Raw genomic sequence first — 23,006 nt, 5'->3', positions numbered from 1 at the left:
AATTACAGAAGTAGGCCTCATATGTTGCCCAATGCACTTACATGTGAACAATGGATCTTTGATAACAAGCACCAGGATAGGCAGGAGCATTTCATGTCTCAGAGTGTTATTCATGAACTGGGCATTATTGAAATGTGCTCAAGTTCTGCAGTTTGTGAATAATACTTCGAAAGTTGTTAAAGTGGCCTGGTTCCAGACCTGTTCTATGCGTCAATTTCACACCAAGAGAATGAGTATTGAGTCACTGCCAATGAATTTGAAATCTCATCTTGCCAGTGAATGTATAAAGAGATTATATTGAAGAGTTACGAGTGCTCAGTTGAGTTGGTCCATCTTTGATAGCACCACTGTCACTCACCCTTCATGATTCTGTCCATGAAGAAAGTCAGTGTATTTACATGATCAGGTACATGTATACGTACAGACAAAGCCAGAGGCAAAGCCAAGAGAGGGGGTCAAATTCTAATGACAGCAGAAATGACGGGAGAAATATTCTATAACACAAGTAATTAGTGTGAAAGATGACAGTTCTTTGCAAAAGTCTTCAGTTGAATGTATGATAATTGTTGTTCTTTCTCAATACAGAGCAAGAACAAAATAATGACATTTAAGTGCTCAAATAAGATAATATGTATGTGGATCATGTGAAAATCAATTTCAAAATGGTCACACTCTGAAATGCATTTAACACACAGACTTCAGCAAAGTCATGAAAATTTGTGCTTTGACCTGCAGTAGAAATATGTTTTGAAATATGTACTTATGTATGAACAACTAGGTTCACAAAGATACCTATTTTTTTGAAGATATACTACAATATGCGTTTGTGATTATAAGTGATACAATCTATTTTGGAAGCTGCTGCTATGTAAAAAGTTTGTACATCATAATACTTAAGTCATTGTATTCATATTTGTAAAACTTGTAAGTCATAAGTAGATGCATGTCTTGACACGCCACTCAACATACAATATATACATATATATATTTCTCAAATTTGTAGAAATTTGTTGATCAGTATGTGATCATTAGAGTATTTCTCATTTATAAGTATCATCACATGTATACTGAAATCTCATGATGTAATATATTCATATCTTGTAGGAAAGGGACAAGAGAGAATATGACAAGCATACATTAAGAGCATATTGTGTTTATTTTACCAAAAATAGATGAAATTTGCTTGTGAGTCAATATTTATGTAATGTAGCTTCTCAAGACAAAGTGTTTGCATTGCATGTACACAATAACATCAAATTTCCTATGAACACTTGATATGATTTACTTTTCTTATGTGATGAATAAACAGAATAGATCATTTGAGTTTATAGGCATGTTAACATCAGACATGGCTTGCAACACCAAGGCATGATAATGATTTGAAAGCAATGAATCAGAGTATACCAGAAGATTATGATTGTGTATGTGACTCTCTCTGCTTCGATAGTTCCTCACCACGTTCACATTACTCCCATATAGAAACAACAAGCAACAGGGAAGTTTCAGAAACATGTTTTTAGAAGTTTTAATTTTTCATGTTTTCAGGTTTTAGCAATATTGGTCAGATATTGAGTATGCGAAATACATGAACTGTTGAAGTCTCCTTCTGATGTGTGCAAACATATTTTCACAGAATTTCCTTTGCATGTTGTAAAAACAATCATTCCTACATAAACTGGTAATGAATGATATAGGGTGAGCACATTATAGGATTTTTTTTAATTTTCAGGGAAACATGAGTATCTTTCATTTTGCTCTATATCAAAAATCACTTGAACATAGAGTGGAGTTCCCCTGTAATACCATAGCTTTGGGGGAAAAAACAAGAACAAAAACATGTCCTCTGGATAGCTCCACATTCATAAGTACAGCAGTATGTGTCTTCTGCCTGTGTCATTGTAAATGGTTACTACAATAGAGGTCAAATGACAAAAGTCTGTCAGGAAACTTCAGTCATGTTTAGTCACCATGTTAGATACAATGTATTTAGAAATACAGTTGTAGATATAACCCATGCAACAGCAGTTATAAGAGATAATCCCAAGTATCAAACTCATATTCAGTTATTAATGTTCAGAAAAGATTTATAAAGTAATCATTCAAGTTTGTAATTTTCATTTCAGCGACCTTTGCCATTGGCTGTTATTTTCATGCATACTTTACTGTTGTAAAACAGATTACAAACCATGAAAGTTTTTTTTTTTCTGGTCTTTTTTTTTCAGAACTATCAAGTTGAATATATTACAGTGTGTCTTTTTTCTAAGTTTTCTCCCATTCATCACTGACAGTACCTCAGCTTGCAATTGTTTGCATAAATAACTATAACACTTCACTTTTTTTTTTTTGAAAGAGAGTGAGAGAGACCCTAATTAAACATGTTTTGTTACAATCTTTAAGAGATTAAAGAATTGGATGGTTTTGTTGCTGACTCCATGCAATTGAAATAAGAATAACACTTATTATGATGTGACCAGAGCTATACAATTAGATTGTTGTTCAGTCTGAAAAGCATTCTGTCATTTCTTGACATTTGCTGAGAAAAGTCTGAATGACAGTCCCACAGTTTTGGGGAGTTGTTGTTTCTCTCTCTCTCTCTCTCTCTCTCTGCCTTGAGTTTTACTGGATCCTTGACAAGAAAAAAAAAGGATCATAGTTGTGCTGCCAATTATATCACATTAGACAATGTCATTTGTGAAGTTTCATCAGTCACACACATAAAATCCAAGTTAATATGTGTCATATTTGGAAGAATCATGTGGAACGAATGATTAATCACAATCACTACCTCCCTGTTCTGAGCTGTCAGTTTGGTGTTTTGTTTGTTTGTTTTTGTTTTGTTTTTGTTTTTTTGTGGTTTTTATTTTTTTTTGCTATATGAAGTTGGGGATTTTGTTCTTTAGTTTATGTAGTGTGCTGAAATATGTGCATTTTTCTTTTTCCAGGAAAATTATGTTTGCCTTCAAATTGTGTTTTTGTGCATCAAAATATTTAATATTTATGTCTGTAGTTTGGCAGACTTGCATTTAGTATTTCATCTGTAGAGGCCTGTTTTCCTTCAAGTAATATTCTCAGCAGGCACATTGATTGCATACATCAGTTTTCTGTGTTCAGTTACTTAATGACAGACAAAGTCATGTCACTAAATACTATTCATTCATTTCATTTCATTCGTTTATTTAATTTCAGCATGGCATAAGCTTCAGCCATGGCTGTTCTTCAGAATGTCCATGCACAGATACAAAACAAAACAAAAATGCATTGAAATTATTGTATCAAGGTCAAAACATTCACGCATATTGCATCACCAGACAAAGGTTCACAAATGGAATATATTAGTAGATCTAGTTAGAGAGCAGCATCATGGTCATTACCTTTTGTGAACATCCTTGTGAATTTAGAGAGAGTATGAATAATTATGTTCATTGAAGCTGTCAAGTTGGATATGAAAGAGAGAATTCTTCAGTGTCATTTGGGAAGAATAGGCACAGGAAATGCACTGGTTTTGCAACCTTTTGAATTCCTGGATCCGCCCCTGATATCCACATTTAAAGTGTTGCAAAGGAATGAGAACAGTGGTGTGTAAAACACAATTCAATTTTTTAGAGGCAGCCGTTTACTAGTATAAGTACAATGTATCACTCTCACTGTTAATTGTGTAAAATATGGGAAGATTCTCAAAGCGAGTGTGATGGAATGTAAACACAAATCTGTTGTGTACTTAGTCCTATATAGGCAAAATGTAAACATTTTTTAGTTATTGGAAATGGCCATGCAAAGAAAAAGAATACTACATCAAGTTTGTGAAAGCCTTTGCTTGTAAGTTTCTATCTCTGTAATTTGTCCCCTTTTACTGATAAAGCATGAGTGTTATTAAAATATTTCTGTTGTGTCAGAAGGAAACTTTTGTTCTGACTTTCCTATTGTTGTCCACTGTGCTTGAGTGTGTGCCAATCTCTATGCAGTTTTCTGCAGCCCCCCCCCCCCCCCCCCCATTCTGAAAGAGAGCAATCAAATTAGAAGTAAAGAAACAAAGACAATGCCAACTCTACCTTCATCATATCTGATATCTTGATCAGGGATTTCATTAACAATATTTGAGAGTATTAATCTCTATCTCGTCCAGAACAATTGAGTTTGGAGAGCATCCAGGGCCTTACATGTATATCAGATCGTGACCACAAGGGCAGTCACTCACACTGACACTTCTAACTTTGTCACTTTGCCATGCATCAAAAACACAAAGATGGGATAGCAGCTGCGGAATACATAACTAGCCTTGCCCTTGTTTTGCTAAAATGCTCATAATAGGCAATAGGTGTAGTTGTACTATAGTGACGTTAGCCATGTTCAGACGTACATGTATTTCTAGTCGGAGTAAACTTTTGTGGCGCAGCAATTAAAATTCAAATTTATACTCATCTTACCACAACCAGGCGCGCCGGAAGCAGTTTTGGATGGGGGGCAAATATTGGAGGGGGCTCACGATAGACCATACATACGTTACACAATATACACACACACACACACACACACACACACACACACGCACATACATATATATATATATATATATATATATCTTTATATATATATATGTGTGTGTGTGTGTGTGTGTGTACAATGGCGTGCCGTGGATCGAGACATTTGGGGGGAGGGGCACCTTGTGGAAGAGTAATTTTGAGGGTGTGTATGCTTGTGCGTGTGTGCGTGCGCTGTCAGTCAAATACATTACGGAATGTGATACATTCAACAACGCAGTCATTGAGCAACATTATAAGTTTTCCTTACATGGATTATGGAATGATGGTGTGAAACGACAAGCACTGTCAGCAACATCAGGAGAATTGCATAACAATAAAATGCGAGCGAGCGGAGCGAGCGAGCTTGAAATTTTTGACATTTTACAGTCCCCAAACTTTCGCTTTGGAAATTAAGGGGATCGCACCGGGCGCAACTGCTGGCAATTACTGGCAGCAACATTAGGAGAATGGCACGACAATTCAATGCGAGCGAGCGAAGCGAGCGAGCTTGAAAATTTTGACATTCTACAGTCCCAAAACTGCCATTTGTAGCTATGTTTTTCGCTTTGGAAATTAAGGGGGAGGTGCACCGGGCTCAAGTGCTGGCAATTACTGGCAGCAACGTTAGGAAAATGGAATAACGACTAAATGCGAGCGAGCAAAGTGAGCGAGCTTGAAAATTTTGACATTTTACAGTCCTCAAACTGCCGTTTGTAGCTATATTTTTTTTTTCGCTTTGGAAATTAAGGGGGGCGGCCCAGGCGCAACTGCTGGCAATTACTGGCAGTAACATTCTGTTTTACAATGGTATAACGATTAAATGCGAGCGAGCTTGAAAATGTTGACATTTTACAGTATAAAAACTGCCGTTTGTAGCTATACTTTTTTCGCTTTGGAAATTAAGGGGGGGGGGGGGGGACGCACCGGGCGCAACTGCTGGCAATTACTGGCAGCAACATCAGGAGAATGGCATAGCGATTGAATGCGAGCGAGCGGAGCGAACGAGCTTGAAAATTTTGACATTTTACAGTCCTAAGACTGCCGTTTGTAGCTATATTTTTTCGCTTTGGAAATTAAGAAGGAGGGGCGGTGCGGGCGGGGGTTAAAACTATTTTCCGGGAGCGCTACCTACGTCAGGTGTCATGTTAGTAACAACTAGCGGTGGAAGAGGGACGTACGGAAGATTTTTTTTTTCAAGGGGGGGGGGGGGCACACGTATGAAATTACAAAACAAAGAAGAATTTTTTAAAAAGTTGCTTCAAACGGAGAGTTGGCATGGGCCAGTTATGCCCGCCTCTAAATCCGCCAGTGCTTAAAGCTAACATTTTGATATTTACATATCACGATTTTCCATAGCCAAAGGCCTCTAAACACTGCAACGGTTACCCTTGAATGCGGTTGAGATAATCTGCTCACGCGCAACGAAAAATGAATGTCTAAACATTTATGAGAGTTAGAATTACTAGTCTTAGCTAATAAATTTCCCTATTTGCATTATATCTATCTATCTATATATATATAAATATATATATATATATATATATATATATATATATATGTTTTTATCTATCTATTTTTTTTTCAGGGGGGGGGGGCTTTTTTTGGGGGGGGCAAAAATGCGTTTTGCCCCCCCCCCCCCCCCCCCCACTTCCGGTGCATATGACCACGACCCTGTTCAGACGGGCACTACTCCGACCTTTCCTCCGAAGTTACTCCTACCAAGCTTCCTCCGACCCTTCCTCCGAAGTTATTCCGACCAAAACTACCCTCGTCTGAACACAGCTTCTGTAAAGCGATAATGCAAAATTTATCAGATTCACAGCTCACTCATTCCTTTTGCTCACGTACTAGTTCAAACCAGAGTTCAAATCCAGCCCAGGGCTCACATTCTTGGACAAGATGTTTTACCCACAATGTCCTGCTCAGCCCAGATGTATGAGATACAGTACTGGCAATGCTAAGGTAATGATGAAGGCGGGGACCTCTGTAAGAACAGTACCAGCACTGAAGAGGCTCTAGTCTGGAAGCCAAAGTCAGATTTGGGCCAAACCTTGTTTTACCATTTGCTAATGTTTGTTGTTGTTGCTGCTGCTGCTGTTGTTCTTACTCTGCATTTATTTTGTCAGGCATTTCTTCCTGTTCAAATAGCTTATGATAAATCTGTAATAATCTGCTTTCTCTTTATCGTCCACAATGGAGGATCCAGTCACATACAGTGTAGGGATGATTGGTGTATCTGTCGAAGGGTTTCATTAAGGGGTTTTACTCTTTTTATGCCTCCGCCACGAAGTGGTGCCGGAGGCATTATGTTTTTGGGTTGTCCGTCCGTCCGTCCTTCCGTCCGTCCGTCCGTCCGTCCTGCCGTCCGTCCGTAATGAATTTTGTGGACAGCGTAACTAAAAAACCTTTTGAGGTATCCTAATGAAACTTGGTATGTATGTGTATTAGGGGGTGAAGTTGTGCCTATCAACTTTTTGGTGCGCATGCTTAAGGTCAAAGGTCAAAAGGTCAAGGTCAAATGCTTAAAATTTCACTATTTCCCCCATATCTATGCAATACCTGAAGATAATTTCTTGAAACTTGTTGTATACATGTATTGCCCAGTTAGGATTCTCTGGTGAAAGTTTGGGGTCATGAGGCCAAAGGTCAAAGGTCAAGTAAAATGTTGAAATTTCACTTTTTTTCTCCTAATCTTTGAAATTGTTCAAGGTATCTTCATGGAACATAGTATAGATGCATGTACTGACTGGCAGTGATTATCTAGGGAATTTGGGGTACATGTGGTCAAAGGTCAGGGGTCAAAGATCAAGGGCAACACTTCAAAATTTTACTATTTCCCTCATACATGTATTCATGCACTGCCATATCACGATTATGGTTTGTTTGTTTTTTAACTTGGTGTATGCATGTATTACCCAATAGAGATTCTCTGGGAATTTTGTTTTTTTTTGCCAAAAAGGTCAAAGGTCAAAAGGTCAAAGATCAGGTGAAAGTGCTGAACTAACTGACTTCTTCCTCCATATCTTGAAAGTGGCTCAAGTTATCTTGAAACTTAGTACATATTTATGCATGTTCTGCCTGACAGTGATTCTCTTATGAATTTCAGGGTCAAAGGCCAGACGAAAATGGTAATAATTTGCTCTTCAATACAGAAATTGCACTTTTTCCTCCATACCTTGTAAATTACTCAATGCATAAACTTATGAAAGGGTCAAAGCCAAGTAAAAGTTCTTAAATCCCCAAATACATGCTCTCCTGTTCATCCAATTAAACGTAGGTCAAGGAAGGTGAACATTCAACACATTTGTGACAAACATGTCATTTTGATATTTAGCCGATTTTGTGAAAATGTAATCACACATTGTCCACATGATAGACTTATTAGGAGGATCATGCTTTATGGCGGAGGCATACCAGTCGCCATAGCGGTATTTCTAGTTTAGATTCTGAAGTGAATCGATTTCGAGTGAGTTGAAACGATCGCCATTAGTTTCCTTGTGTTTGTGTTATGGTTCTCAGAGTTTGAGACTTCTTCAGTTGGTAATCTTTCTTTTTTCAATTCCTTAGTCCAATACTTAATTAGGTTATTTCTAATTCTGTTACGCCCTCTAATGATTGTAGAGCACTCTTTTGTCCACCATGGAACGGGTTTAATTTTGCCCTTACATTTGATGGGATCCGATCCTCTAAAATGTGTATTAATCACTGCATGAATTAACTGTCCAGCTATGATGTGGAAATTTTCAGAAAATTTCCAGAATCGTTTTCGTTTAATTGTTCCTCACACTTTTTCTCAAATGTACCTCAATTGAGGCTTTTCGTGGACCATTTCCTTTCCATTCCATTTTGTTTAATACGCCATTTCAATGTACTTCCTTAAAATAACTTTGTACCAACTGCAAAATAATCACATCTTTAACTCTTTATGTGCCATGGTGGAAACCTCCAACGTGTCACATTATTCTGAGACACCAGCGTATTCATGCGTTGAGAAAACATTTTTTTATTTTTCAAATCTATATAACTTTTACAGGTTTCTGTTAAATTGTAGACGAAGTGAGCAAAGTTGAAGAGAGAAAATGCCAAGCTTTGCATTAATGTACATTTTATGTCAAATCTATAATTGCTTTTCTTTCGGAAGCCCAGTGGCTACATTACTGTCAATGTATGAATTTTGCACACAAAGCAGTGACATCAAGTTAGAATTTGTTCGCAAGTCCACTAGGAAACACTGCTTGTTAGTCAATCACCACGTAAAATGCAAGCTATAGACGAGATTAACGGAATCGCGAGGAACGCTTTCATTGTACTGTGGCATTTGCCGATTTATTGATCAGTTTGCAGGTTTGGGCAGGTTTGTGCGTTTGAGCAGAATATGCGAAGTTGGCGCGCCGTCGACTGAGTCGGTCGTGCGAACGTGGCACCGGAAAGAGTTAACAAACTGGTACAATTTCCCAGACCTTTTTCAGTAGCCGTTGAGGTTGACACCAATTTTCATATCCAAGCATGACATTCTCCACAGGAAGGTGTTTTTTTTTTTTTGTTTTTTGTTTTTTGTTTTTTTTACTGCCCGACCCATCATTTAGAACAACGAAAATTGCGGGTGATAAGAAATCTTCAGTAATTTAGTCTAACGTCCATTTTTTTTCTTTTTTTTGGGGGGGGGGGGGGGGGGGGGATTGTTAACTTTTTGCCATACCCTTTTCCCAAAGATAATCTACTTTTTTGTCACCGCCAGCATTAATTTACTTGAAATAGTGTAAATTGCATAATGTGTATTAACAAATAACATTGTTGAGTTAAACAACCAAAAACTTTGACATAGATAGACTCGAGTGACCTGTTTCACAGACCGTGAATGTCACGTGTGCTCCTTGACCGTTCGTTGCAAGCCAGTCTGAAGTGCGTTGTACAATGCCAAGGCAAGGAAGTGATTGTCAGGTCTTGGTAAGAGACTAGTCTTGAAAGAGGACACCGAACGTCTAGTTGTGTTGTTCTCTTTGTATTCCCAGTGCTAATGCAGATTTACTTGAGAATTTGTAAATAAAATTTTATTAGAAATTTGCCCAAGTTTGATTGTTCAAACTGTAGCATTACCAGAGAAGCAAATACATTATGTAGTTATGTCACTAGAGTTACTATAGGTATCCAGCGAGAATGACATGAATTAGGGTTGGAAAAGAGTGTCTGATTCACATGCACGTTTGCATGACATAACGACGCAAGGTATCTTTATTAGCAAACCACTAGTAAAATGGCAGTATGAAGTGTTTTTATGCCTCCGCCACGAAGTGGTGCCGGAGGCATTATGTTTTCGGGTTGTCCGTCCGTCCGTCCGTCCGTCCGTCCGTCCTTCCGTCCGTCCGTCCGTCCGTCCGTCTTTCCGTCCGTCCGTAATGAATTTTGTGGACAAGGTAACTATCAAAAGCTGTTGAGGTATCCTAATGAAACTTGGCATGTATGTGTATTAGGGGGTGAAGTTGTGCCTATCGACTTTTGGGTGCACATGCTCAAGGTCAAAGGTCAAAAGGTCAAGGTCAAATACATAAAATTTCACTATTTCCACCATATCTATGCAATGCCTGAAGATATTTTCTTGAAACTTAGTGTATGCATGTATTACCCAATTTAGATTCTCTGGTGAAAGTTTGGGTCATGAGGTCAAAGGTCAAAGGTCAAAAGGTCGAGTAAAAGTATTAAAACTTCTTTTTTTCTCTGTAAATTGGAAAATTGTTCAAGGTATCTTCATGGAACATGGTATATATACATGTACTGACTGGCAGTGATTATCTAGAGAATGTAGGGTTCATGTGGTCAAAGGTCAGGGGTCAAAGGTCAAGTGCAACACTTCAAAATTTTACTATTTCCCTCATGTTCATGCAATGCCAGCAGGATTAGTATTTTTTTTTTTTACACTTGGTGTATGCGTGTGTAACCTAATAGAAATTCTCTGGAGAGTTTTTTTTCTTTTTCTTTTTTATTGCCTCAAAGGTCAAAAGGTCAAAGATCAAGTGAAAGTGCTGAACTAACTTTTTCCTCCATATCTCGGAAGTGGCTCAATTTATTGTGAAACTTACTGCATATCTATGCATGTTCTACCTGAAAGTGATTATCTTATGAATTTTAGGGTCAAAGGCCAGATGAACATGGTAACAAGTTACTATTCAGTACAGAAATTGCACTTTTTCTCCTTACCAGTACCATGAAAATTACTCAATGCATAAATGTATGAATGGTCAAAGTCAAGTTAAAGTCCTTAAATCCCCAAATACATGCTCTCCTATTCATCCAATTAAACCAAGGTCAAGGAAGGTGAACATTCAACACATTTGTGACAAACTTGTCATTTCAATATTTTGCCAGTTTTGTGAAAATGTAATCACACATTGTCCACATGTACTATCTAGACCTATTAGGAGAATCATGCATTATGGCGGAGGCATAACAGTCGCCATAGCGACATTTCTAGTTTGTTTTTGTTTTTGTTTTCGTTTGTTTTCGGTTTTTTTTTTTTTTTAGGGGGGTTACTTGTCAGGTCCATGAGTAAATTTCAGCAATGTGTTGATACAGTGAATATTACTTCTCTTATTCCCTTAAGCTGGATAAATCCGTCCAATTATTGTGTGCTTAATAGCTGGACAAAAAAAAAATCATGTTATGCTTTACATGGTAATACAGTAGTAGGCATATGCCATTTTAGTTTTAGTATTGTTTTCAAATGATCTGAAAATTAATTAAAAAACATAGTCGTGATGAAATGTGCGTCGACTACATCTACCCGGCATCTGGCGTGACCATGCATAAATCTAACCCTTTCCAACTTTCAGACAGGACCACTCACTGTCATTTGGGCGCTGAGCAATAGTCCATGTCTTGTTCCAAAAATCATCGGGGCATGAACAATGGGTCAGAAGGCGATTAACAATTGAACGAGCTGACGAAACGATTGATCGATATCACTGCTTGGAAACCGGCTAGGCAGGGACTGCGGCAATAAAGGCCGAAAGGAATGCAGAGCCAAGCCACTGAAAGCCCAACGTATAAACCCCTCGTCGCGAAAGCATTACCATGCAGCTGGTGATATTTTCTGACGGGGAATAGATTCCGCTTGTAAACTGTAATTGGACAGATCAACTGGACTTCCCTGAAGTGATATTCACTGGATCAACATACTGCGGAAATTTATACCTGGAGCAGACTTCATACAGTGAGAGTGCAGAAGTTAGACCTGTCGCCAACCCTTTTGTCACCCCACCCTGTGCTCTCGCACTCTCTGCTCTCACACTCTGTACCTCCGTTGATGGGACGATTTCATCTGTTTGGTGATAGTATTTGCAATAAACTGCAAGAAAACGTCTTGGAACTGTGACATCTCAATTTGTTTGACGTCATCAATGAACGGTTCGGCTGCTCCCACTGACTAGCTGAGAGAAAATCAATTTTTCTTGCAAATGTTTGAGATCTTCGGCTACCACTGTTTTACGGGCCGTCGTGATATACCAAGCTGTCTTGGTAAGAGAAAATCGACTCATATGCAATATCGCAACCCTTATTTGGTCCACGCCGCCGACAACAGAGCTGGGCGGCCAATTCGACGATCCTCAAAGGAAGGAAAGGCTCTGGACAGATTTGGCAGTTCATCGCATTTGATTTGAACCAAGACAATTTGGTGTGTGCCAATGCTTTTAAGTTGTATATTGTTCTGACAGACATTCGTTATTACCCGGTTATCATGGCGCAAATGACGGGAAGCAGGTATTCTGCCTCCACGCAAAGGAGCAACATGGACATGCGTGGCGCCCCCACGACAGCCCCTGGTCGCCCTGCGGTGCGCTACGAATGTACATACAAGATGGAGCCAGACCGCAAATTTATGTCTTCGGAAGCAAGGCGCATCATCGAAGACATTCTGGAGGCGCAGCTCGAAAGCCAACGCTATGATCCACAGAAGTGTCCCATTCTCTGCCGCGAGCTCGCCGACTCTATCAAGCAGCGCGTGAAGGAGTTGATGGTCCCACGCTACAAAATAATAGCTCTTGTCAGCATCGGTTCGGCGGAACACGCAGACGTGTGCGCAGCGAGCCAGTGCGTTTGGAACGATAAGTTCGACTCGTACGCTGAACACACGTTTAAGAACGGGTCTCTGTATGCAGTAGGGATTGTATATGGCATTTATCAGGAATGATTTTTCGATAGTCGTTAAAACGTAGCCATACATTTTTTTTTAAATCATTATCTTGTTTGACTTATTTTTACTGTATGATATTATTCATCATTATTATCATTTTTATTGTAATCACTATTATTGTCATTATCATCACCACTTTTATTTGCATTAATTTCAACAATTACAACATAAAAAAAGTACTATGTACATCAGCTATCTGTTTCAATGTATCACATTTTGTATACATTTATCAAAAAGTTTAAGAGAATGGTTCCATTTGCAAGTCGTATGACCAGTAGTTGGCTGGTGTGGTAATTATACGTCACAAAGACGATAGTTGCAAAATTCTTGGATAGGCCCTACTCAAGAAATTTCAAATGGTTAGGACTACTTTGATTCGAAAGGACGATGATTTGTGGAATATTAGCCTACTAGACGAGTGCATGGAAACTGAGAACATGATGATATCTATGTCTGAACATGTTATCTGACGTCAGGTCTACATTTTTTTTTTAGATTGGAAGCAGCTTCTTACCGTTGTTCAGTGGAGAGTGGTTGACTTCTTTTACTTTACCTTTTACTGCGTGAACTTGTCTTGAACTTGTAGGTTTGCCAAGCGTTGTACATTACAGATGCAATGGAATGGCAGAATCATCGTCAACAAAGTTGCTTTGGAAAGAGTGCCGTTGATTATAGTGTCAATCTAGCCATTGCATATCACACATATAGTTACATTGGGAGCAGATGGTTCGTTTGAGGCGAGTTTTCCGGCAACGGTATGATAGACAACATGTTTTCTCTGTCGGTTGCCATGCTGTGTTTGATTTCAGAAACTCTCTCCACTGTTTGATCGATTTAATGTACTTTAAAGATGGCATATAAAATTACGTTCATGACACCCAGAAAGACAGAGAGAGGGAGACAGAGGTTGTTAACAAATTATGTAAGTGTTGGTGATTCCTTAGTTTACAATTTGCTGGTTAATGGTCACATTGCCTGAATCATGTAACAAACGTACTGATAACTGTTTATCAGTTATTGGATAACCACTGAGATACCAGAAAGGTGTTGAAAGCTCAAAAATAATTTAGTTCGATATGAATGCTGTAAGCATTTTCAGCACTTATTTGACCTGTGCGATTAAATGGAAATATAGGGCCACGTGTAGCTAGATAGACGTCTTCACAACCGCTGTGAGCAATATACAAGCTGTCTGGACCACCATACGTACTCCTGTGTTACCTCCTTTTCTATTTGAATACAACGCGTTGGAAACCTCGTACAGGCAGTATGTGTCAATGTTGTTGTTCACCACACAAGTTCAAGAAACTCTTGGAAGCCCATCTAAGTTGTGGTCATATTTCCTTTCCTCATTTGCACCTTTGTGAACTTTGTGATATAGCTTTACTACGTACAGCGTCTCTGCGTGCATAATAAACCTACATGAAATTCTAGAGGTGTGTGAGGTTGTTTTTTTTATTCGTGATGTGATAATAAGTATCATGACATACATATACGTAGATAGGTAGATAAGAGATGGATTAGAATAGGTTTCTTAGTTACATGTTAATTGAAGGGGGGTTTTTTTATTTATTTTTTAGGGGGGGGGGGGGTCAGTGGGCATTCTCCATCACGCCAGTCTCGAGTGCATGATATTTTGCTATCTTCCCTTCCCCAGAAACACGGAGAACGGTAGTGATGCATTCTGTTCAGTACCTCAACAACGTCTGTCCACATTATTTTCTTTTGAAGTCCACCTGAGCCAAAGGCTCAAGTGGGCAAATGCGAACATTTATCGTCCTGTGTCGTCTTGCATTGTTCCTCGTCCCTCGTTCGTCTGGCATTGTGTGTAAACTTGTAACATTTTCAGCTTCTTCTTGAAAACGTCATGACGGATTTTCAACAAACTTGCCAGATAGCATCCCTGGCAGGGCAGGCGGAGCTTTTTCAAAAGTGTGGGGGGGGGGGCACTTCCGGGTTTTATGAGCTAACAAGCAAACCCAGTTTATTCATAAAGGCACCATGCCCACCATAAGTGAGAGAGCTAAATATGGTTGGTGCTGTAAGTGAGTACCTTAAGGCCGTGTCACACCTTTCCGGGCAAGCCTTTCGTACGACTTGCGAAGAACAATTTTTACTACCCGGAGGTCCCCGCAGATGACCCGCACATGACAGTACCTAGCACGTATCTCATCCGTAGTCGCCCGGAGGTGCGCACGGAGATCTTTTTACCCGCAACTATGTTTAGGCCCTGTCACACCTTTCCGGGCAAGTTACGCGGGCTTGTTGAGTGTAGGGATTTCCAGCATATCGAGCATTCCTCAGGGTGGACAAGGATTTAAGCGAGTCGGTGCATGTGTCTTACTTGCTGGACGCGTTCTACCTAAATTCTACTTGCGAGTATACTGTGTGACCTTTGTACCAGTCACGTGGGGGCTGACAACTCAGTGAAGGAATTCCTCTGAAGGAATGGCTGTAATTCCACAGAATGTCATTATCTTTGCTGCCCTCGAGACTACGAAGTATCTGCGTGGGAGTTGCCTGCGAGGTGCTGCCTCTAAGGGCCTCCTACTGGCGTTCTGCGTGGACCTCTCCGGGCATTCCCGCGACTCAACCGGCAAAAAATTTTGGTCGTGCTCAAAACTTGGCTGCGGTTAAATCGGACTTGCGTGTGCACCTCCGGGCAACTACAGGCGAGATACGCGCTAGGTACTGTCAGGTGCGGACCAACTACGGAGAGCTCCGGGTAGCAAATTCGTTTCCCCGCAAGTCAAGCCGCAAAACTTCCCCAAATGTGGTATGACAAGGCCTTGAGCATGCTCAAAACTTGTTCCGAGTGAGTCATAGGGGTTCGCTCGCAGAGGTACACGCAGAACACCAGTATGAGACCCTCACCAGCAGCACCTCGCAGGCAACTCCAAAGTAGGTACATCCCAGTACCTGTAAGTCGCTCGTAACAGAAAACGGATCGGTTTCAAAGCTCTCACGCAGGTCACACGGAATACACACAAGTAGAAGGTAAGTAGTGCGTGTCTATAGTAGGTAAGAAACAGGTGCGAAACTCGCAAACATTCTTGTCCGCCCGCGGAAAATTTTCCTGCTAGCGGAAAATCCCTCCTCGCAACACGCCCGGTTAGCTTGCCCTTGAAGGCCGTGTCTCACCTTTCCGGGCAAGCCTTGCGTACGACTTGCGAAGAACAATTTTTACTACCCGGAGGTCCCCGCAGATGACCCGCACATGACAGTACCTAGCACATATCTCATCCGTAGTCGCCCGGAGGTGCACACGTAAATCTTTTTACCCGCAACTATCTTTAGGCCCTATCACACCTTTCCGGGCAGGTTACGCGGGCTTGTTGAGTGTAGGGATTTTCCAGCATACCGGGCATTCCTGAGGATTTGAGCGAGTCAGTGCATGTGTCTTACTAGCTGGACGCGTTCTACCTAAATTCTACTTGCGAGTATACTGTGTGACCTTTGTACCAGTCGCGTGGGGGCTGACAACTCAGTGAAGGAATTCCTCTGAAGGAATGGCTGCAATTCCACAGAATGTCATGATCTTGGCTGCATACGAGACTGGCGAAGTACCTGCTTAGGAGTTGCCTGCGAGGTGCTGCCTCTAAGGGCCTCCTACTGGCGTTCTGCGTGGACCTCTCAGGGCATTCCCGCGACTCAACCGGAAAAAATTTTGGTCATGCTCAAAACTTGGACCAAATATGGGCCCAAATTTCACATGTTTATCTGCTTCTTAAAAATGCATGGTCGGTCAAATTTTTACCAGACTTAAGCAGGTATTATCGCTAGAGTGATATAGCGTACATATTTTGTACAAGTGGGCACCATCCGGCACCTGGGGGCTTCCGAATTCGGAAATCTTTGCAAAATTTGTAGAATTGAATATTTAAACTTGTTTTCTCAAGAACAGTAGTGATAAGTGAGTAAAGATTGGTGACTGTAGTTTAAAGTTTGTTCATGGCAGATTGGATTTGGGCCCTGGTGGGGTGGGAGGTGGCCAAATTGGGACCCAGTTTTAAAATTTTCATCTTTTTCTTGAAAATGTATGGTCAACTTTTCACCAAATTATGCAGATAATATCGCTGGGGTAACAGAATAGATATTTGTATAGACCAATTCAGTTTGGGTTCTGGTCTTATAGTACATGTAATTTCTAAACATGGACCTAGTATACATGGACTGTTCACTGCAGTCTTTCTTTGATGTTATGATCGTCGCCGACACCTGATTATGTGCATCTTAATGAATACATTCAGGTGCCTGGACAATAACGATTGTGTGATCATGTATCGTCACTAACAAATGAATCCTTTCCCTCATTTCAGTCTTATTTGGCTGATGTGCCTTTTTCAGACGGGAATGTCTTTGAATAAATACAGATGATGAGGAGCAGCAAACCTGAGATCATGACAAATTTTGTGACAAAAGATGGGTAATTGCTGATTCGCACATTTTCGCACACGCATAAGACCTTGCCTAATGACAAGATATATTTGGTCTCTACCATTACCGTCCCTTTTTGCTCTGGAATAAGCTGGGGAAAAGTATAGTATTAAAATCACAAATGACAATCATTCTGCCAAAATGTTAGCTTTTTTTTAAAAACTGCCTGCTTCTCCCAAGCGAAATTGTTTTAGGTATGATTTCCTAACATACACCAGAACTGCACATTCACTTTATTTGATTTTTGTGAGTTAGTTATTTCTTCTGCGCATATAGTTTTAGATTTCTCGAATCTCCGTCTTGTTCTTCTCCCGGCTTGCTGGCGGTGACGATCATGGGATCAAAGCAGTGAAGCATGCTAAAAATGTCTCTGTGGCGCAGTTGAGATGTACAGGTGCATGAATTAATTAACAATACGATAGTAGGCCCTATTAGGTCCATGTTTCTAACTGGGGGGCTTCAAATATGCCTAACAAGAGATGATTTATGCACTGACAAAGCAACGCACCTGGTCCATTGCATAGCCCGTTGAAAGTGCTTTTTGTTCTTCTTTGGAAGCCCCTCCCCCCCCCCCCCAGTTATGGCCGCCATAAGTTACAATGCTCTGAAGTCGGAATCATCTATAAATGGGGAAACCATTCCCCACTTGGGGCCCCAATCACAGTGGCACAGAGTACAGAATCGTTACAAAAGTCTTCTGCAAAACCAGATATGCTCTGAGTAAAGACATGAGTGAGTGTATTTTCAAAATTATGTAGAGCAGACTCAGGGATGGCTCCCTCTTGGCAGGGACCAAATTGGGGGCCAGTTTTCACATCTTGATCTTCTCTGAAATGCATGGCTCATACCTGGCAGTTATCATCACTTTAGTTTTATAGAATATACAAATGGACACTATAGAAACCCAAGTTTGCTCTGCGTGGAAGGTGAACTTGCGATCCTCGCGTGAGCTCTAGACCCCTTATAGTGTCTTGTCTTAAATATGATTTGGTAATACACGTTTAAACGATTACAAGTGCTGCAGCTTACTTGGTGACATCCGTCAGATCTTCCCCATATTTTGCTGACTATTCATCAAACATAATGATGAACTCTGATGAACACTATGAAGTTTCCACAGTTTATGTTCCAAAAGGGATGGACCCTTTGCACATATCTGCCATATCTTCAGCACGAAACACTGCATCAAAAGTTACACAACTTTGAAAACTTTTAGAGTCTAAATTGAGTTTATTTCTTTTCAATTTGCTAAAAACGGCATTTTGTGGTCACATAACACACTTGTTTTGGCTTTAGCGTTGTTGTTTTTTTTTGCATGTACATTGCCTATGTATTCGACTTTCTTTTAGTTAATTGCACACCATATTGTATTGGACAATGAAGTACAAGGTGAATACGGTGTTTCACAAACACTCATAGCTATTGATAGCATTGTTACCATCATCACCCTTATCAGATGGCATCTGCGATATCATGAGATGGATATGGTACCACCGTTTCTATGTTTTGCATATCAAAGCACCTATAGCTATCGAGCTGTTCTAACTGAAGTGGCCACAGGGAAGCACGATCGATATGGTGATAATAGGCATTTTATCTTGTCCGCATGCTTCACTCAGTGTTCAGCCTTTATACTCCCTGACAACGGCAGCAACGCTGTTGCGACAAGGATTGTCGAACCGACTCGGGGGCGACAATCCTTGACGGAGTTGGCTTCAAGGATTGTCGCCCCGTCAAAGATTGTCGTCTGGCGACAATCTGTGACGAGGGCTGGCGGCAAGGATTGTCGCCCGCCCTCGAAGCACATTTTGCTGGGTAATATCGTTCTTGACATAGTCATTGAAATACCAACACATAACTTACATGGCTACATCCATGCAAACATGCCATGTAAAAAGTCATGGTGAGGTTTCAAGGAAGTGTGTATGTGCGCGCGCACATGATAATTTAGTGTCCGTTTGTGCGTGTGTGTGTGTGTGTGTGTGTGTGTGTGTGTGCGTGTGTGTGTGTGTGTATGTGTGTTAGTGTATCGATTATGATGGAAGAATGTGTTTATTATGTCAGCGTATGTGTTTTGGCTGCGCATGGGGAGGGATACCTAGTAAGCTGTTGCTGGCATAAACGTTATATTGATTTTATCAGCAGCTTTGACTTTGATGAGCTTGTTTGACGGATTTGAATATGAATTCGGAGTGGTGCTTGCGTGCGGGCGGAAGCTGCTTTTATGCATACGGTCCATTATGTCTTATGTATCAACATTGGGAAGTCGTTTCATCAGGAAGGAAGGTGGTATCGGTTCGGGTTTGTGTGTGTGTGGGGGGGGGGGGGTACATTTCGTTATTGCGAAGGTTCGTTATTCTGAAGGCTCTTTAGTCCGAAGGTTCTTTATTCCAAAGGTTTGATATTCCGAATTTCATTTTCGGATCAACGAACCTTCGGAATAACGCCACAAATGTTCGGATTACCGAACCCTTTTTCATTTTCGGATTAACGAACCTCTAGGTATAGGGAATTGTGTGTTTCGGATAAATGAACCTTTGGAAAAACGAACCTTCGGAATAACGAACAGCACCCGTGCGTGTGTATGTGTGTAGGTGTGTGTATGTATGTGGGTTGGTAAATGTGGGTGTGGGATGATTTAGGTTTTGGTTAATCGGGGGTTGGTGGGTTGGGGATTTGATTTGAAGAAGGATAGTTATAAATGGTATGACAGATTTCGGTAGGATTTAATATTTAGGATAAATGTAGATTTGTTTCGGTTGGGGGGTGGTCGGGTTTTTTATGACTGATTTCATTTTAGATTTGTATAATGTATTTGTGTGTTTTTTTTTAATGTATATGCCCTTGTAAGTAAGAAGGTGTTACATGATCCAAACCAATATATTCAAGGGATATAGGTTTGGTAGGGCCCTACATGTCAAAACTTTCTCGTGAAGAAATTGTCAGTAGGGTTGGTCTATAATCGAGTTATGTATGTTGAAGTGAGATTATTTGTAGTATAAATGGACAAATGGATTTGTTTGTGATTCGAATTGCCATTTGTAACGTTTTTGTTCATGTTACACCCAGAATGGGTCGATTTATGAATGATTTGAATGAAATCAATTAATAATAATGAAATCAATTAGCGCTGGATACTCTTATCGCACACGAATGAACTTTTTATGAGCAATAAAATTTTGAAAATTCCTGAGTTATTTTCTTACAACGTTTGCCTGTTTATGTTTTAATTCTCAACTGGCCAATTACCAGATGCATTTTCCAAAATGTTCGCAAGAAACTATACAGTTCATGATTATCCAACCCGCCAACGTTATGCGTATCACCTTCCACGTACCCGAGCAATTTTGCGAAAAAAACTATCATGTTCACTGGACCTAAGTACTGGAATGAACTCCCTACGGAACTTACAAGCTGCACCACTTTAACCTCATTCAAACGAAAATTAAAACAATATCTTTTGAGCAGCTACGGCATGTATATTGTATAGTACTTGTTGCTCAGTATTTTCTCTCTTGTCTATCTTATTTATCCTCTAGTAGTAGTCCGACGGGATCCTAACCATGTACATTAGTAGGCTTGCTAAGGGCGAAAAAGGGGGTGATCACTGCATTTTATAGTACAAATGTCCTATTTGGCACACATGTTCCTCTGTACAATTGGAATTTTTTCATCTAAAGAGACAATCTGTATCTATGCAAATAAGCCTTAATTTGCATAACTTATGCAAAAATACATATAAAAATTATTTAAAAATATATGTGCATCCAGCAGAAATACCTAATTTGGTAGAAGTATTCTATAGAGTATGTGGAAACAATTCCAGCAAAAATCGATTTCATGCCTATGTAAATAAACATAAAATTTGCATAATTACGCAAGTTATTGTGCAAAAATCTGCATTTTTGAAAGAATTTCTAAACTATTAGGCACTGGATCTTGTAGTACAAAGTTTCAACCTGGGATGGATGTTCCTTGGGTCAAAAGTAAATGATTTATCTGAAGAGACAAACTGTCTCTATGTGAACAACCTGTTATTTGCATATATGTGCATATCATTACCTATACACATCTATAGATAATCAGAACAAACAAAAAGCCTTAATGAAGCCTTAATGAAACTTCCCTTAAATCTCATCCTAGATAGAAATATCCCGTTAGAAACACTTTATAAAGCAAAGTGAGAAAAAAATTGAATAATTGAACCATCATTACCAGCTAATTTACATAATTACTAAAGAAAGTAAAGTAAAAACATTATTTCTAAAGTTTTTCTTACAGTCTAAGAACTGCATTTTATGATGAAAACTACGGAAGTAGTATGCATTTCCTTTAGTCAAAAGGAAATGGTTTGTAATATCAAAACACTATTTGTCTATGCAAATACCACCTAATTAGCATATTGTGCATATTAATACCCGAATGTACCAGAAGTCAATGGTCAAGGTCGATTTAAGAAATTGCATCAGTTTACGCAATTTAACTCAAGACTAAATTATGCAAATTTCACCAGACCTGGTCCAAAGATGACGTATGATGGGGCAAGTGATTAAGCACTTTTTAAGTAAAATCGGCAAGAGGTCAAAGGTCAAGAAGTTCAAGGTCAATGCTAAAATGTCATTATTTTCCCCATATCTATGCAATGTCTGAAGGTACTTTCTTCAAACTTAGTGACTGCATACAGTGTACTACTAAAATAAGGTTCTCCAGAGAGTTTCAGGTCATGAGGTCAAAGGTCAAAGTTCAAGTGAAAATGTTAAAATTTCACTTTTTTTTCTCTGTATCTCGCAAATGGTTCAAGGTGTCTTCATGGAACTTGGTACTGACAGGGATTTTCTAGGGAATTTAGGGGTCATTTGTCAAAGGTCAGGGGTCAAAGATCAAAGTCAATTGGGCCCTCAGAATTTCACTATTTCCCTCATGTTTTTGCAATGCTTGTAGGATTTTTCTTGAAACTTAATATATACATGTATTACCTAATGGATATTCTCTGGGAAATTTCCTGCCAAAATGTCAAAGCCCTGATGAAAGTGCTATATTTCACTTTTTCTTCCATATCTTGAATGTAAATGAAGGTATCATGAAACTTAGTACATATTTGTGCATGTTCTACCTGACAGTGATACCTTTGTTGATTATCGAAAAAATGTTAAGCCCTCCCCTCTCAAGTGTTTTTGTTTCCTCTTGATAAGTAGGAAAGGACATGGAATTCAGTGACATGGTATAGTCATCACCATCATTACATTTAATGTATGGGTCGCATGGAAGTTAATTTTGAAGCACACAACCGCATGTATAACCTCTGACATTCTTACGTTTTACATTTTTACCTGTGTATTTCTTTTAATTTAACCTCTGACATCTTTACACTAAACCAGTTGACATAATTATTTTCTTTTGGAAAAAGCTTCAAGATCATGTAGGTCATGATCATCTATACAGGTATTAGCTGATATGTGGTGGAATATAACATTCTTTCGACCGCCAGGGAGTTGCATTATCCCAAGGGAAAACAATCACAACCCGGGAGAATATGACACATTTACGATTCTCGTAAACAGTAGCCTGTGACGATCTGTTGACAAATCACATCCTATTAGTAATTGTAAAAGCCATCGAATATACTCTTTAATGGCTATGAACATATCATTTCTGCTTTGATTTATGGTTGAAATTGACTGATTTTAGGTCAGAGACTGAGATTATTTGACTTAAAGTATAACATCTCTTATATTGTTCACATGACAATTTTTGCGTATTATTGCCATATCAAAATGTTATTGTGTATAAATTTCCTAGCATAGTTTCCGTGCCATAGCAGCTCATAGTATACTGAGTTAACATTTTTTTTTCAGAAACAG

General features: G+C 39.6%; 1 pseudogene; it reads left to right on the top strand.

Annotated features, from left to right (window-relative positions):
- The first annotated feature begins 12,252 nt into the window (after positions 1-12,252).
- On the top strand, positions 12,253-12,705 carry LOC139744180 (dynein light chain Tctex-type 5 pseudogene; annotated as a pseudogene).
- Positions 12,706-23,006: the final 10,301 nt, after the last annotated feature.

Source organism: Diadema antillarum, unplaced genomic scaffold (assembly GCF_040938485.1).
Source record: "Diadema antillarum isolate AM-2024a unplaced genomic scaffold, OU_Dant_1.0 seq00001145_RagTag, whole genome shotgun sequence".
In the NCBI taxonomy this organism is placed as follows: Eukaryota; Metazoa; Echinodermata; class Echinoidea; order Diadematoida; family Diadematidae; genus Diadema; species Diadema antillarum.
The sequence above is the reverse complement of the archived record's forward strand: the minus strand, read 5'-3'. Positions and strand labels throughout refer to the sequence as shown.